The sequence below is a fragment of the Pinus tabuliformis genome, chromosome 9 (genome assembly GCF_031772625.1).
Source record: "Pinus tabuliformis cultivar Carrire ecotype Pingquan chromosome 9, CPIR1, whole genome shotgun sequence".
NCBI lineage: Eukaryota > Viridiplantae > Streptophyta > Pinopsida > Pinales > Pinaceae > Pinus > Pinus tabuliformis.
Genome location: NC_142307.1, coordinates 1403343101 through 1403359208, shown reverse-complemented (window position 1 = coordinate 1403359208; position 16108 = coordinate 1403343101).

Here is a 16108-nt window from a genome sequence, read left to right as displayed (position 1 = left end):
TGTGTGTTTACGTGCTTGGATTTGGATGGTAATGTTTATGAATGTTACAATTTTCGTGCTAAATTTATATATGTGTATGTAACTGTCTATTAGTAATTATTTGGTGATGAAGAAGGGAGACAATCTTGTCAACAATTTGCAAGAGGATTGATATTGCACATATATTTCATTTCATTTTAGGTATCACAGCTTTTGACAATTAATAATTCTTAATAGTGTCCTTCCAGGTATTACTAAATATATTTTGAAGAGTAGTTTTAATAATTTACTACATCAAGATTACTCTTGAAATCATTTGTTTCATTACTAACATTTGAAATAATTTATTTCCTTCAAAATATTTTGATGATTTTTTTTATCGATAGCTTGTTTTGCAAAAGTCAAGAAATAATGTAATTTTTTTTTAATGAGTGGTCAAATTTATAAAAATTTGAAATTATTTGTTAGTTTTTCCATCTTTCATATCGATTATATGAAAATGATAGTTGATATTGTAAACCATTTAATTCATTAACTTGAACTATTGTAGTAAACAGATACCTTGTCTCTCTTTCTCTCCAATATTAATAGGTTGAATTACTATAACACAAAAATAAACACAAATTGTCAATCATGTTTTTGTGCTTACACTAAAATCAATGTGCATCATTAATCCAACCATTTTATGTTAATCTACCATCATACATTGAGTTACATCAAATCAGAAATCATCATCTACACTGAAATCAATGCATCTAATGAACACAATTAAATAACATTAGAAAACATCTACACTGAAATAAATGGATCTAATGCAAGCAATCAAATATGATTAGAAATCAACATCTACACTAAAATCAATGCATCTAGTGCAAGAAATCAAATAATATTAGAAATCAACATCTACATTGAAATCAATGCATCTAGTGCAGGCAATCAAATACCATTAGAAATTAACATCTACACTAAAATCAATGCATCTAGTGCAAGTAATCAAATAGGATTAGAAATCACCATCTACACTGAAATCAATGTGAAGATGAAGTAAGTAACTATGAGATTTGGTGCACTCATGCTTAGAATGAAAACCATTAAATTCCTAGAGAGAAAAAAATATATACCCAACTTCTGGAGATGGAAATAGCTGAGGTTGATATCCTTTTATTGAGACGAGCTAAGGGTGAGAAAATTCTTCATCAATGGTCATTCCATTGTCCCACACAATGCCGAGATATCAAGGAGGGGCATTCATTAGACAAACCACAAATTAAATGTATCATAAATGAGGGGTGATGGTGTCTTATCTATCTCATTTGAGCTATACATGTAGGTCTTCTCAAATGTGTTGGCATTTATATTGATGATGTGTTGATGTGGATTGAGATATGGTATTGGTTGAACAAAAAAGTGGTCGTTAACTTGGATTGCACCCCATTTTTTCCTAGATCCATAATTAGCCTTGGAGTTGGTTAGGTGATTATGTTCATGTATATTATGGAACCAAGAATTTTTTTAAGGGAAACACTTACTTCCATGGCCTTGTATAAGATTGAAGACAAGTGGGAAGCCACTAGACCATGTGCTTGATGATGATGCATAGAAGTGCATAAGTTGATGTTATGTTATTAGTGATTATGGGCAGATTCCATTCAAAGGTGTTGACAATATCGCCCCTAAGACTAACAATGATCTTATTCTCACATGAAATTAAATTTTAACATAAACCAAATAATGACTCATATTTCCTTTCAAATTTTCATAAACAAATATTACCTTAAACATAATTATCATCCTAATGCATTTATTATAATAATTTTTTTCTACTAAAAAAGTATTATTTGATTAAAATAATACTAAATATTTTAGTAATTTCTTCCCTAGTTATTATAAGAATTCAATATTTTCCAATAAATTTATTATAAAAAAGTTTCACTAAAATCTAATCTCTTTGTCAAAAGAATATTTTAAAAAACTTTACTATCCATAATACATATCTATCTTTTTCTTAAGTTAATAATTTATTTTACATAAGTTGCCATATCAATAGCAGCTATTTTTACAAATATATTATAGTGAAGTTTTATTATGCCTATAGTTGTCCCCCCTATTGGAATTGATTACTTTAATCATTTTGCTAATTAAGTTTTTTTTATCGAATGGTCTAAATTAAAATATTCCAGTATATTCTCGTCATCACCACTCCATCAAGAAATGGAATTGAAAGTGATAACTTCCTTGCACCTCTAAATCATATTTTTAAACCCTATTTAAAATAATATTTTACCAAACTATGATTAAAAATTCACTGTTCCTATTGTTTGTCACCACCTATGAGGATAAAAATGGAAACAATTATGAAGATTAGGGAAAATGGATATAAAAATAAAAAAATACATGGAAACATGGCTATGTGTGTTAAAATATGTGCATTACATTACAAAATGTGTAAGTTGCAATTGGAATGGCACCATTCCCATGAGCTACTCCCATTACTATGTGTGCCAATTGGCTTTGATCGTGTGTTTCCCATGACACACCTCCATTGTTGGGTGTGCCAAATGGTTTTGATAGGCACACCAACACTACCAATTACTAAATGTTGGTGTTGTAATGAACAATTTTAATAAACTCATGTGATCATTGTTTCTTCTTATCGCATGGCTGGTTTTATTTATTGGCCTTCAATCTATCTAATTCATTTGTCCTTCTATGTGGATTTAGTAATAAATTACTTTGGTCTCACATCTTCTCTGCTCGTAAATTCTCCATGTAATTATTTTTTTTTCTTAATTTTAATATGTTTATATACTGTTTATTCCCAATTTTTGTGTTTACATGTTTTATTCTCGAGGAGATTTATAGTCTATTTCCTTATACGGTTTTATGCATCAAATTTTTATTTACTTCCACATGTTTTCATAATCTCAGAGAAATGGATGCAGATAACTATTCAAGTAAGCTAATGAACATTTCTTGGTATGAAATGGAAGACTCATAGGGTAGAAACTTGAAACAAGGGGCCCTATTATATAAAAAAGTTAAACATTGTTGCAACGACTACATACATTTTGTTATGGTAAAGATTATTGAACAAATAGTGAACATAATATTATGCAACCGTGTTTTTGTAGTTAATATGGATTTTGTAACAACTAGGGTTTCATCAACAACAAGAGAAGTGTATATGGTATGCAAGGCTAGAAACGGTTATTCTCACCACTTGGTTTTGGCTACCATAAAGGCCTGGTATCTACTATAATTTTTTTATGATCAAGTTTCTCTACTGAAGAACTATCAGATTTCCTTTGTATCTCCGCTTTAGGTTTTTAGTTTTAGAATAATGGTGAAATGATTTAGGTTCCCATGAATTATTATTTAATCATTCTTAATAATAAAAAAATTCAAATAGGTAATATTAAAATGAATTGGTCCTATGCAGTTCTGGTTCGACACCCCTACACATCTCCAAGATCATGTCCATCACCTCCTCCAACTGATTGATTAAAGTTGTAGAAGTGATCTGACTACTACAGTCTACCCTACATCTTATGATCTTCACGATCGAATTCCACCCCCAATGGCTAAGGAAGCCATTTATGAATATGTGGGAGAGAATGAACAATTTTTTATTATCTCACTGAATATTTTCTGAGCGCTTGCAAAAAAAATGTTATTTTGATGGTTTGATATTGTTACTTTTGATTATTCTATGTGGTAGTTGTGAAGCTTCATTATTTATTTAATTCAAATTCCAATTTGTATTTTATGAGTGAATTTGGTGATTAACAATATGAAAAATTTGATAGGAAACTACACACATCTCATTTTATTTTTAAAAAAGTTGCAAATAAATGCTGACAATCAGATCTAACATTGTATGTAATATGTTTTGTAAATGGTAAATTAGATTTAAATTTTGCCCATTTTAATTGAAAAAAATTCTAAGGTGAAATAAGATAGAGTAAATTATTTGAATGGGAATATGGTTTAAAATATGTGTTTCTTTTTCCCAAAAATTACAGATCTAGTAAATATTAGTAGTCAAATAAGTATAAAAACATTAAGAACATTGATCCTTTTCCTCAGAAATAAAAATTTCACTTCATTGTAAAATTAAATTATAATTACAAACATGTACCTTCTTATAAAACTTACAAATTAAAATCCAAAGAAAGATGCACTATCTACCCAAAAACATCTTTAAAAGAATTAAAGAAAAGTTTCCCGTTCTTTTATTAACCTATCATTTATTTTTTGTCTTCTGTTAATAATAAACCATTTCTTAGGAGAATTAATATATACAATTTTTATATAGTTTCTTATGAAAAAGGACATATTTCCATCCACAATGGTTAAGTAATTTGTTTGTGGATAAGGTGAGAGAGAATGAACCTGTCATATAATATGTATAAGAACATTGATCCTTTGTCCCAAAAAGATGTATTTGTATTATTTTAATACTATGCATAAAAATAATAATTGATACACAGATGCATAACATTAGGCATAAAATAGTACATCATGTACTTCTTCATCATTTAAATATTTGTACTTTACCATGTTAGCTATAACCTGACCTATCATTTAGTATTTCCATGTTTTAGGACATATAAAATGTTATGTATATATATAATGATAATGATGACGATTAATGTCCACTAAGACCAATATTGTCAAAAACCCATAAAATTGTTTTTTTCTCTAACACATAAATGGATTGTTTGTTGAGTTAACATTGTAAATGTGCTAACCATTTTTTTGTATTCTTCCAAGTGTATTTGTTGAATGCCCAGTACTTCTTATTTGGTTATAGATATTGTCATAAGAGTGCATATTGAATCATATTGCTAGCTCATACCCTTGTGTACAAAGTTCCCCTTACCAATGTGTTGACCCCCCCTTTAAATTTTTTATTTCATTCGTTAAATATCATAAATGGTTTAACCTCATATCCTGTTATACTATTTGTCCTATTTAATATACTTTCTTTGGTACTCATTGTTAAATTATATTAACATGTCATGGTTATGTTGGCTCCATGCCCTAGATGGGGTCATTCCCTAGCTATTATTACTATTTGTAGCGACTGTTGCAATGGGTTTATGGAGGTCGCGTGGTCTGGGAATGACAGTCCAACCCATGGTAGCCACATCAGCATTGCCAATGTGAAAATCACATGGTTTGTCATACCTCCTCAGATCAATGGTGGTGAGGGGTGTTGGAAGATCAATGGTGGATATGTTTCCTTTCCAACCCTAATCCCATTCCCTTTCCCTTGGTTGAATTCATTCGATATTTTCGCTATTGGTTTAGGATCTGTACCAGAGAAGGTCTTGCTCCATGCCACCGTGACTGTAAGGCGTCCTTATGGTATTTTGTAGCTGGAATCAATTTGACCTCGTGTCTGAACTCAATTTGCTCAAATTTCAGGTAATCCCCTATAATGTTAAGGTTTAATTTCATCTATGCGATGCTATTTATTTACTTACTATAAGTTTACATTGTACTTGTAATAATTTTCGGCTAATGCACTTATTGCTTACTGGTTTAATCCACTAGGGTTTTGACAAAAACCTTTAGTTTCTATTTATGTGTTTCAAAGTTTAAATCCCTTTTGTTATCCAAAAGAACGTTATCAACCAATGACTCTGGAGTGTCGTCTTTCTAGTAAGTGTAGAGAAGAGATGTTAGCCGCTCTAATCAATAAATTTCTAGTAGCCAGTTTTTCTCTAAACCCTCCTTAAGATTTAATTATTTGCCTCATTCCTGGTACAGGTGGGCTTGCTACCTTTGGTGGATAGGGAAAGGTAGAAATTCTAGGTTAAATTAGGTCTTCCTTCAGCAACCATACTCATAGCTCCCGGGTCTCAAAATTTCCATTTATATTGTTCAACGAGGTAAGTGGTTCTCTACATTTTTGGTATAAGCTTTTGCTTACCGTTATGCATAGTTCCTGTGGACAAATTGCTAATACTCTGTATTTTTCTCAACAAAACTATAGCTTCTGTTATGGTTGTTGGACTTGGCATTTCAGTAGATTTGTATCTTGGCAAAGAGGTGTTTGGCTATTTATTTTGTGCACAGGTGACTACAAAATTGTCTCCCTCCTAGTATTTCCTTTACAAAACATGCTTTAGTTTCGAATTATTATCTGATCCATGTGATAATTCCTTGTTTTACTTACAGGTGGGGTTTAAGCTACTTCGACCTCTGCCTAGCGAGCAAACCCATAACCTCTTTGCGTCGATTTATAATCATGGTCAACTTGCCAGGTCGGTTCCTTTCCTTGCATACTGGAAATTTATGTTTTTTATGAACACTATGGTGTTGTGGAGTAAATTTTGACTTGAGGCAACTTGATATTAGTTATGGCATTATCATTCACTCGTTAACCATTTTTATACTTTAGCCTATACCTGAGGGTATTTGGCTTACTAGGTATTTTTTTTCTTTCTATAATTGTATAATTTGAGGATTGTCCTATATTCCTACAATCTCTCTTATCATGTGGTCATGGTGCCATGTAAGGCACACAGATGCTTAACTATGTATATCACCAACACTTCTGTTAAATATAATTTTTATTGTTATATGTGACAAGATTGTATTTCACAATGGTTTTTCATCGGTTGGGATCTTGATTTAGTAGATAATGTCTGAAGTTTTAGAAGAACAACACAATATTCTATTTCATTGATATAATTTGAATTTAAACTTCTTATATTATATTCAGTTGCTAGGTTTTCTATAACCTAGAATCATCTGGATGTCATATAAATGCTAGCTGGGCTATTATGCCTATAATATATCATTTACGTAGTGTAAATAATACTCAATTCTTTTTGGCTCTTAATGTTCTGTTTACTTTCATTATTGGTCTGCAACTTAATTTCCTTACTGCCTATACTATTTGTTTTAAGAAAATCTGAACCTAATGCAATGAATTACGGCTGACATAACCCCAACTAGTTCAATTTTCTGAACTGAGAACCTTGTTGAAACTTCTCTTACGAAGTTAATTTTAACTGTGACAATTTAATTCTGGTAATCCTTGAAGAGAGTATTAAATTCATGACTCTGTTGGGGGAGTATATGATTTACTTATGTATATTTTAATTTACCGTAACATATTTACCTTCTTTGTACCACAAGAATGCTCAATTCTTCTTAGACTATAATTTACCACGTACTTAAAATATATCGTATCTATAGATCTCTACCCAATATGAATATAAATCAGTTAGTTTGTTGTTTCCCTTCTTCTTACATCTTCAATTGCAATTTCAATCGAGCTCAATATTTACTAATTGATAGCAACCCATCCTCGATTGTGCCCAGGTAGCTATACTTTCATTAAAATTGTATAATTGTTTAACTAAGTAATTATGCTGCTACGTAATGCTTGAACCCCTATATTTTTTTCAGAGAATTACCTATAACTAAATGAAAATAGTAAGGATAATATGCCTACTAATGGATTTAATACCCCTACAATTCCTAAATTTTGACATGGGGTTCTAGTCATACTATTAAACACAATTGAAATAAACCATTATACTAAATACCCTCCTGGATGTTGCTTCTAGTTATTTATTAAGTTATAGCCATCAATAATAGATCTTTATTGCACTACTTCATGATAATGTTAATGTAAATAATTACATCATTAAAGTGCTCTTACATTAGCAATAATATAGTGTACATAAATAACCTGTTCAATGGAAGAAGCCTAGTATCCTCGTATCTCAATAACTCTAACATAGTTAATGAAAGAATTCACTTATTCTACCATTTAAACATTTCTCCAAAATCATTTCAACAGATATATTTATCAGATACAATTTGTTGTTGTTGTACACATATGAGTTAATTAAATAACTTCTATCTATTAATAACTTGCACAAATCCAAAACATAAGAGAAAATTTTCATTACTTACATATTTCGAAGACCTTACAGAAATAAGCACATGCAGGTGTTGTTGACTAGTAACACTGTAACAGGCTAACTTAGGGAATACACTTGCCACCCAACCTTGAACTATACCTCCAGTTCCCCCCGAGCTAAGAATACTTTCCAAGAGATCAAAAAGCTCTGTTGATTTCTCTCCAATGTATTTCATACCTTTCTTCCTTACTAGATTTGTATTATTAGTGATGTCCTGCTTTTGTGGTTTTTCCACCACTACTAGCCTAGGCTTTTTCTTAAAATCTTTCCTTTCTCTCCCGTGATGCTTTAATATTGTTCAAGCTAGCATATTTCCCCAGCTAAGTGATTTAATGTATTTTCTCTCCATCCATTAAATCTTATCTAGAATATGATCTAGAACTTTCCTCATGGAAGAATTATTTTAGGAAAGCATCTCAATTCCAAGTGTCTCATTCCCCAGATATTGCCATGAATATTATTGATTAATAACATTTATTTATTCATATACTTTCTCAATTTTATTTATATATTTTCTTCCATTCAAATTACATTTTTAGTTTAAAATAGTAAAAATCAACATTAAATTCTCGAGGGTATTACATTCTCCCCCCCTTTTATTCTACACTATCCTTGGTGTTTTTTGTATCTTCTACTTCCCTCTGGAACAAAGATGGATAATTTTTCTGCATTTCATCTTCCTACTCCCATGTGGCCTCTTTAGAAGTAAAGTACTTCAATTTCACATTAATCCGAACGACGGCTTGATTCTGGAGCCAAATCTCTTTCTTGTATAGGATACAGAGAGGTTTGGATAGAAAGTCTCCTTTGGGTTCCACCTATAGAAATTTCTAGTCAATAATGTGAGATTCATCATGTACATATTTCTTAAGTAAGGAAACATGAAAAAAATTATGAACTTTAATGTGACTGGATAATGCTAATTGATATGCTATAGGTCCTACTCTATCCAAAATCTCAAATGGCCCACAAAATTGTGGTGCTAGTTTTGGACAAGTTCCCATTCTTAACGTACTTTTTCTGGATTTAACCCTCAAATACACATGATCTCGAATTTTGAACTCCATGTATGTTCTCTTTTTATCTTCATAACTTTTTTGTCGGTCTTGTGCTGTTTTGATATTTTGTTGAATTCTTCGTACTGTTTGCTCCATTTCCTACAATGCATCTAGCCCAAGAATCAGTCTATCCTCTAGTTGACTCCAACTGACTGGTGTATGGCATGTTCTGCCATACAAGGCTTCAAAAGGGCTCATTTTTATAGATGTTTGATAGTTTTTGTTGTAAGAAAACTCAAATAAATGCAGAAAATATTCCCATTTTGTAGGTTTGTCCATCACATACATTCTGAGCATGTCCTCCAAAATCTAGTTAGTTCTCTCAGTTTTTCCATTCGTTTGAGGATGGTATGCGGTACTGAAATTTAATTTAGTTCCCATGCAACCAAACAATGCCTTCCAAAATTTTGAAGTAAATTTGGCATCTCTGTCTGATACTATCATCTTGGGTATACCATGTAGTCGAAAAATGTCTTTCATGGAGATGTGAGCAATTTTTGTTGTACCAAAAGTAGATTGTACTCATATGAATTAGTGTTAAACACACATGGACAGCAAACAATGTGAAAGATAAATCATGTGAGTTCATTTTTTATTAACAATAGATGTACATTTATAATACAATGTTGTGACTCTTGGGTTTCAGATCCCAAGGTCTCTTGGACTGCTTAGTCTTTTCAGCTTCCACACTAACCCTTTAGGATTAGGTGTCCAACATTCCCCCCCCTTAATCCGAAGGGTTATGTATGAGTCCAAGAAGAGAGCTGTAATACAAAATGTGCAAAAATGCATGGCAGCGCTAGGCTGAATGTGCTCTATGAAATGTTGGTATAAAGGGCGGTGGTTTAAGGATGACCACCAACACTGGAACGCTTAGTGCAGTTCCTGGAACTCTTCCAAAACTGGCAAGAAGCTGGAGTCTTCTGCTAGAGGAAGTGTTCTTAATCTGTGATGGTTTAAGGATGACCAACAACTCTGGAATGCTTAATGCAATTCCTGGAACTCTTCCGAAACTGGCAAGAAGCTGGTGTCTTCTGCTAGAGGAAGTGTTCTTAATCTGTTCTTGGAATGCTTCCGAAACTGGTAAGAAGCTGAAGTCTTCTGCTAGAGGAAGTCCCAGATTGCCAATTGAAGGCATGTTCAGGCATCTTGTCTCTGACTACAACTCTGAAACTGGTGTGGCAGGTTGTGGCTCAGGCTCGCTTGATGTGACTTTGAAGCTTGTAGATGACCATCATTTCCCCCCCTGTCAGATGCAAGGTGAGAAGATGGCGAAAACTCAACTGCAAGAATGTTCAATACTCTGGAACAAGTTCTGACATGTGTTTGGAATATCTTCTTGGCTGTTGATGCCCATTGCCAAGAAGCGATCCATCCAAGATGAATCTTTGTTCTTGCAAGACGTTTGTTTCTGAAGCATCTGTGTGAAGAATGGCTGGTTTTATGACAGTGCTCACATGGATGAAGATCAAAACAGTGATCTTTCAGATGGCCAACTCGATCACAGTGTTGGCATTTCACGATCTGTTGTTTTTGTTGTTGTTGTTGTTGCTGTAGAAGAGGGGCAGAGTCTGGAACAGCTGAAGCTGAACTGTCATGAGGAGCAGCTGAACTGTCATGAATGAATCTAGCACTCTGAAACTGAATGGGCTTGGAAAAGTCTGGAATATGAAAGGACAAGTCCTTGTCATATCCAAGACCAGTTCTGTGCTTGTTGTGGACAAGTTGTTCCCAAGGTCTGATGATGGGCTTGGGAAGTGCAGACTGAGTTTCTGCATCTGCATGTACAACTGCTGCTTTATTGGGCATTGGATCTGAATGAACTTGCTGCTTATGGGAGTTTATTTCACTGTTCTGAACAAAAACAGGTTCAGAATGATGACTCCTTTGTTTTAATTCTTCTTGCTGAAGCTGAGATTCAAGCTCCAAAAATTCTACCTTTTCTTGTGTATACTGCAGATAGGTTTTGATATCACAGAGAGTGTTCTTGCTGATTTTCACTGTATCATGATCAGTAGAATGCATCAAAGTTTTCAAGAATTCTAACACTTCAGTAATTTTAGCCATATTCTCCATTGTCAAAATTACACCTTTTAAAAACTGATCATAACTATGAGCAAATGAATAAGCAGCACCCACTAAAGAACCAAAAGTGCAGCAGGGTGTGGAATCCTCTTAAACCCCAGAATATCAATGATACATACTTGCATGGCCAAGGTGGCATTGAAACCGACTTCAGACTTACGAGCATTGATCAAGTTTGCCACTCTGAAAGTGGGAGATGGCTGGAATGGAATTAATTTCCTTTAGTCCTTCAATTTTATTACTGCTTTTAGCAGCTGTCCGTGAATCGTGATCTCTTCAAAGATTCAGCGAGAATGAAGAATTTTGCAAATGGTTCCTTGTGAATCGAAGAAACCAAAGGGGAATCACATTAAAACAAAGAATTATGATGACTCTAGGACCTCCAATCTGCACAGAAGGGGAACTTTTGAAGAACATTATCCAAGAAGAACCAGTGGACTATATCACCAGCATTTGAGAAATCCAATTGAAACAACATGTCTTCAGTCTTATTCAGAGATGCATGTTCTTGGAATTTTTTTTTTTTTTTTGCATTCATAAATTTTCTCTCGGACCTGCAATAATATAAATGTTCTTGAAATGGAAACATCAAATACTTCTTTCGCTCCTGGACCATGAGAACATTTTTGTCTTTCCAAATTCTGCCTTGTACTCTAATTATAAGATAGTGCTTAAAATTGAGAACTTGGCTTACTGTGATCAACTGTCGATAAAATTAATTTTCATTTTTGAAGTATGTCGCAGCCCAAGCCTTCGCTAATAAAAAACGAGCTACTGATATACATGCAGAAGCAGCATCTTCCTGAACCTGAATATGAGATTGTAAAGGAAGGACCAGACCACAAAGCGATTTTCACAGCAACAGTGATTGTGAATGGACAAAGATATGATTCTCCTCCTTCAACTTGTTCCAGTCACCGTAAAGCTGTAGAGCATGCAGCTGCGCTTGTTACGAATGTGGTGGCTCAATTCATTAAGAAATTTGAACGCATATCCAATTCTGCAGTGAGAAGGTAGCCAGAGGCTAAGAAAACGATAAAATATTACAGTCCGAGATGCAAGTATAATGGCAAACACAGCATGATTAGTCTTGACCACAGTATATTAGAAAGCAAAGAAGGTACGAAGAACTGTGCTGCGGATTCTTTCGAAAATTGCAGAATTAGAAGATGTTCCGGCAATTGTTTGCGACAATGGATCGGGCACAGTGACGGAATTGTGTTGGATTCTGGAGACGGAGTGACACATATTGTCCCAATCTATGAAGGCTACGCTCTTCCACACGCCATTTACAGGCTGGACTTGGCAGGTAGGGATCTGACAGATGCAATGACCAAGCTGTTGATGGAGAGAGGCTACTCATTCACAACCTTGCAAGCGAGTGTTCCATTTTGGAGAGATCCTACGAGCTCCCAGATGGGCAAGTAATCACAATTGGAGAAGAAAGATTCAGGTGTCCCGAGGTGCTATTCAACCCAAGCATCATTGGGATGGAAGCTCCCGGCATTCATGAATCCATTTACAGCTCTATTAGAAATTGTGACGTTGATATCAGAAGGGATTTGTATGGAAACGTAGTCCTGAGCGGAGGCACAACCATGTTCCCTAGCTTTGCCGACCGTCTTGCCAAGGAACTCACCAAACTTCCGCTGCGCCACTTCCGCTGGCTCACCAAAGGGATGTTGAACTCGTTAGCTTTCCACGCCACATGCGAAGTGCTGGACTGTTGATTCAGCTTTAATTCTTCAAAAAACTAGAAAGAGCCCATCAAATTTTGAAATGGGAGCGAAGATGACAGACAAGTATGGTAAATCATTTCATAGGGCCGCGATCAAACCCGCGGACGTCCCAGCTTTGAATGGAAAAAAAATGACAGACAACCGATCTACATTCAAATTCTACATCTGCTAAATAACTAAAAGGTTCTCGGCGGCAGGTATTTTTATTAAACACATAATATATTTTTGCATTCTCCAGAAAACTCACTGTTCATTAATTTTGGAATTCTGACCAGGAGCAGGGACTGTATGTTCACCTTCTTTGTTATCTCTCGGCTGAGAAAAACACGTTCAGATGCATGTAACCTGAAAATAGTGTTCAAACGCTTCAACGGATGTATAGTGCGCAGTCTTCATGACACCTCTATCCTGATGACAGAGCGCAGCAGAAAACGCATCTTCATGACACTTCTGTCCTGATGACTGAGCGCTGCAGAAAACGGATGCGCAGAGATTCAATGAGGTGCAGAGAATCAGGCAGAGGACAGAGCAACGCAGGACAGAGACATTATATATGGCAGAGGCAGCATATCAGGAGCGCTGTAAAAGAATATGGTAGAGGGCCAGGACTGACATGCACATAACAGCCACAAAAAAACAAGTGGCTCTGATACCATGTTAAACACACATGGACAGCAAACAATGTGAAAGATAAATCATGTGAGTTCATTTTTTATTAACAATAGATGTACATTTATAATACAATGTTGTGACTCTTGGGTTTCAGATCCCAAGGTCTCTTGGACTGCTTAGTCTTTTCGGCTTCCACACTAACCCTTTAGGATTAGGTGTCCAACATTCCCCCCCTTAATCCGAAGGGTTATGTATGAGTCCAAGAAGAGAGCTGTAATACAAAATGTGCAAAAATGCATGGCAGCGCTAGGCTGAATGTGCTCTATGAAATGTTGGTATAAAGGGCGGTGGTTTAAGGATGACCACCAACACTGGAATGCTTAGTGCAGTTCCTGGAACTCTTCCAAAACTAGCAAGAAGCTGGAGTCTTCTGCTAGAGGAAGTGTTCTTAATCTGTGATGGTTTAAGGATGACCAACAACTCTGGAATGCTTAATGCAATTCCTGGAACTCTTCCGAAACTGGCAAGAAGCTGGTGTCTTCTGCTAGAGGAAGTGTTCTTAATCTGTTCCTGGAATGCTTCCGAAACTGGTAAGAAGCTGAAGTCTTCTGCTAGAGGAAGTCCCAGATTGCCAACTAAAGGCATGTTCAGGCATCTTGTCTCTGACTACAACTCTGAAACTGGTGTGGCAGGTTGTGGCTCAGGCTCGCTTGATGTGACTTTGAAGCTTGTAGATGACCATCATTTCCCCCCCTATCAGATGCAAGGTGAGAAGATGGCGAAAACTCAACTGCAAGACTGTTCAATACTCTTGAACAAGTTCTGACATGTGTTTGGAATATCTTCTTGGCTGTTGATGCCCATTGCCAAGAAGCGATCCATCCAAGATGAATCTTTGTTCTTGCAAGACGTTTGTTTCTGAAGCATCTGTGTGAAGAATGGCTGGTTTTATGACAGTGCTCACATGGATGAAGATCAAAACAGTGATCTTTCAGATGGCCAACTCGATCACAGTGTTGGCATTTCACGATCTGTTGTTTTTGTTGTTGTTGTTGTTGTTGCTGTAGAAGAGGGGCAGAGTATGGAACAGCTGAAGCTGAACTGTCATGAGGAGCAGCTGAACTGTCATGAATGAATCCAGCACTCTGAAACTGAATGGGCTTGGAAAAGTCTGGAATATGAAAGGACAAGTCCTTGTCATATCCAAGACTAGTTCTGTGCTTGTTGTGGACAAGTTGTTCCCAAGGTCTGATGATGGGCTTGGGAAGTGCAGACTGAGTTTCTGCATCTGCATGTACAACTGCTGCTTTATTGGGCATTGGATCTAAATGAACTTGCTGCTTATGGGAGTTTATTTCACTGTTCTGAACAAAAACAGGTTCAGAATGATGACTCCTTTGTTTTAATTTTTCTTGCTGAAGCTGAGATTCAAGCTCCAAAAATTCTACCTTTTCTTGTGTATACTGCAGATAGGTTTTGATATCACAGAGAGTGTTCTTGCTGATTTTCACTGTATCATGATCAGTAGAATGCATCAAAGTTTTCAAGAATTCTAACACTTCAGTAATTTTAGCCATATTCTCCATTGTCAAAATTACACCTTTTAAACACTGATCATAACTATGAGCAAATGAATAAGCAGCACCCACTAAAGAACCAACAGTGCAGCAGGGTGTGGAATCCTCTTAAACCCCAGAATATCAATGATACATACTTGCATGGCCAAGGTGGCATTGAAACCGACTTCAGACTTACGAGCATTGATCAAGTTTGCCACTCTGAAAGTGGGAGATGGCTGGAATGGAATTAATTTCCTTTAGTCCTTCAATTTTATTACTGCTTTTAGCAGCTGTCCGTGAATCGTGATCTCTTCAAAGATTCAGCGAGAATGAAGAATTTTGCAAATGGTTCCTTGTGAATCGAAGAAACCAAAGGGGAATCACATTAAAACAAAGAATTATGATGACTCTAGGACCTCCAATCTGCACAGAAGGGGAAATTTTGAAGAACATTATCCAAGAAGAACCAGTGGACTATATCACCAGCATTTGAGAAATCCAATTGAAACAACATGTCTTCAGTCTTATTCAGAGATGCATGTTCTTGGAATTTTTTTTTTTTTTTTACATTCATAAATTTTCTCTGGGACCTGCAATAATATAAATGTTCTTGAAATGGAAACATCAAATACTTCTTTCGCTCCTGGACCATGAGAACATTTTTGTCTTTCCAAATTCTGCCTTGTACTCTAATTATAAGATAGTGCTTAAAATTGAGAACTTGGCTTACTGTGATCAACTGTCGATAAAATTAATTTTCATTTTTGAAGTATGTCGCAGCCCAAGCCTTCGCTAATAAAAAACGAGCTACTGATATACACGCAGAAGCAGCATCTTCCTGAACCTGAATATGAGATTGTAAAGGAAGGACCAGACCACAAAGCGATTTTCACAGCAACAGTGATTGTGAATGGACAAAGATATGATTCTCCTCCTTCAACTTGTTCCAGTCACCGTAAAGCTGCAGAGCATGCAGCTGCGCTTGTTACGAATGTGGTGGCTCAATTCATTAAGAAATTTGAACGCATATCCAATTCTGCAGTGAGAAGGTAGCCAGAGGCTAAGAAAACGATAAAATATTACAGTCCGAGATGCAAGTATAATGGCAAACACAGCATGATTAGTCTTGA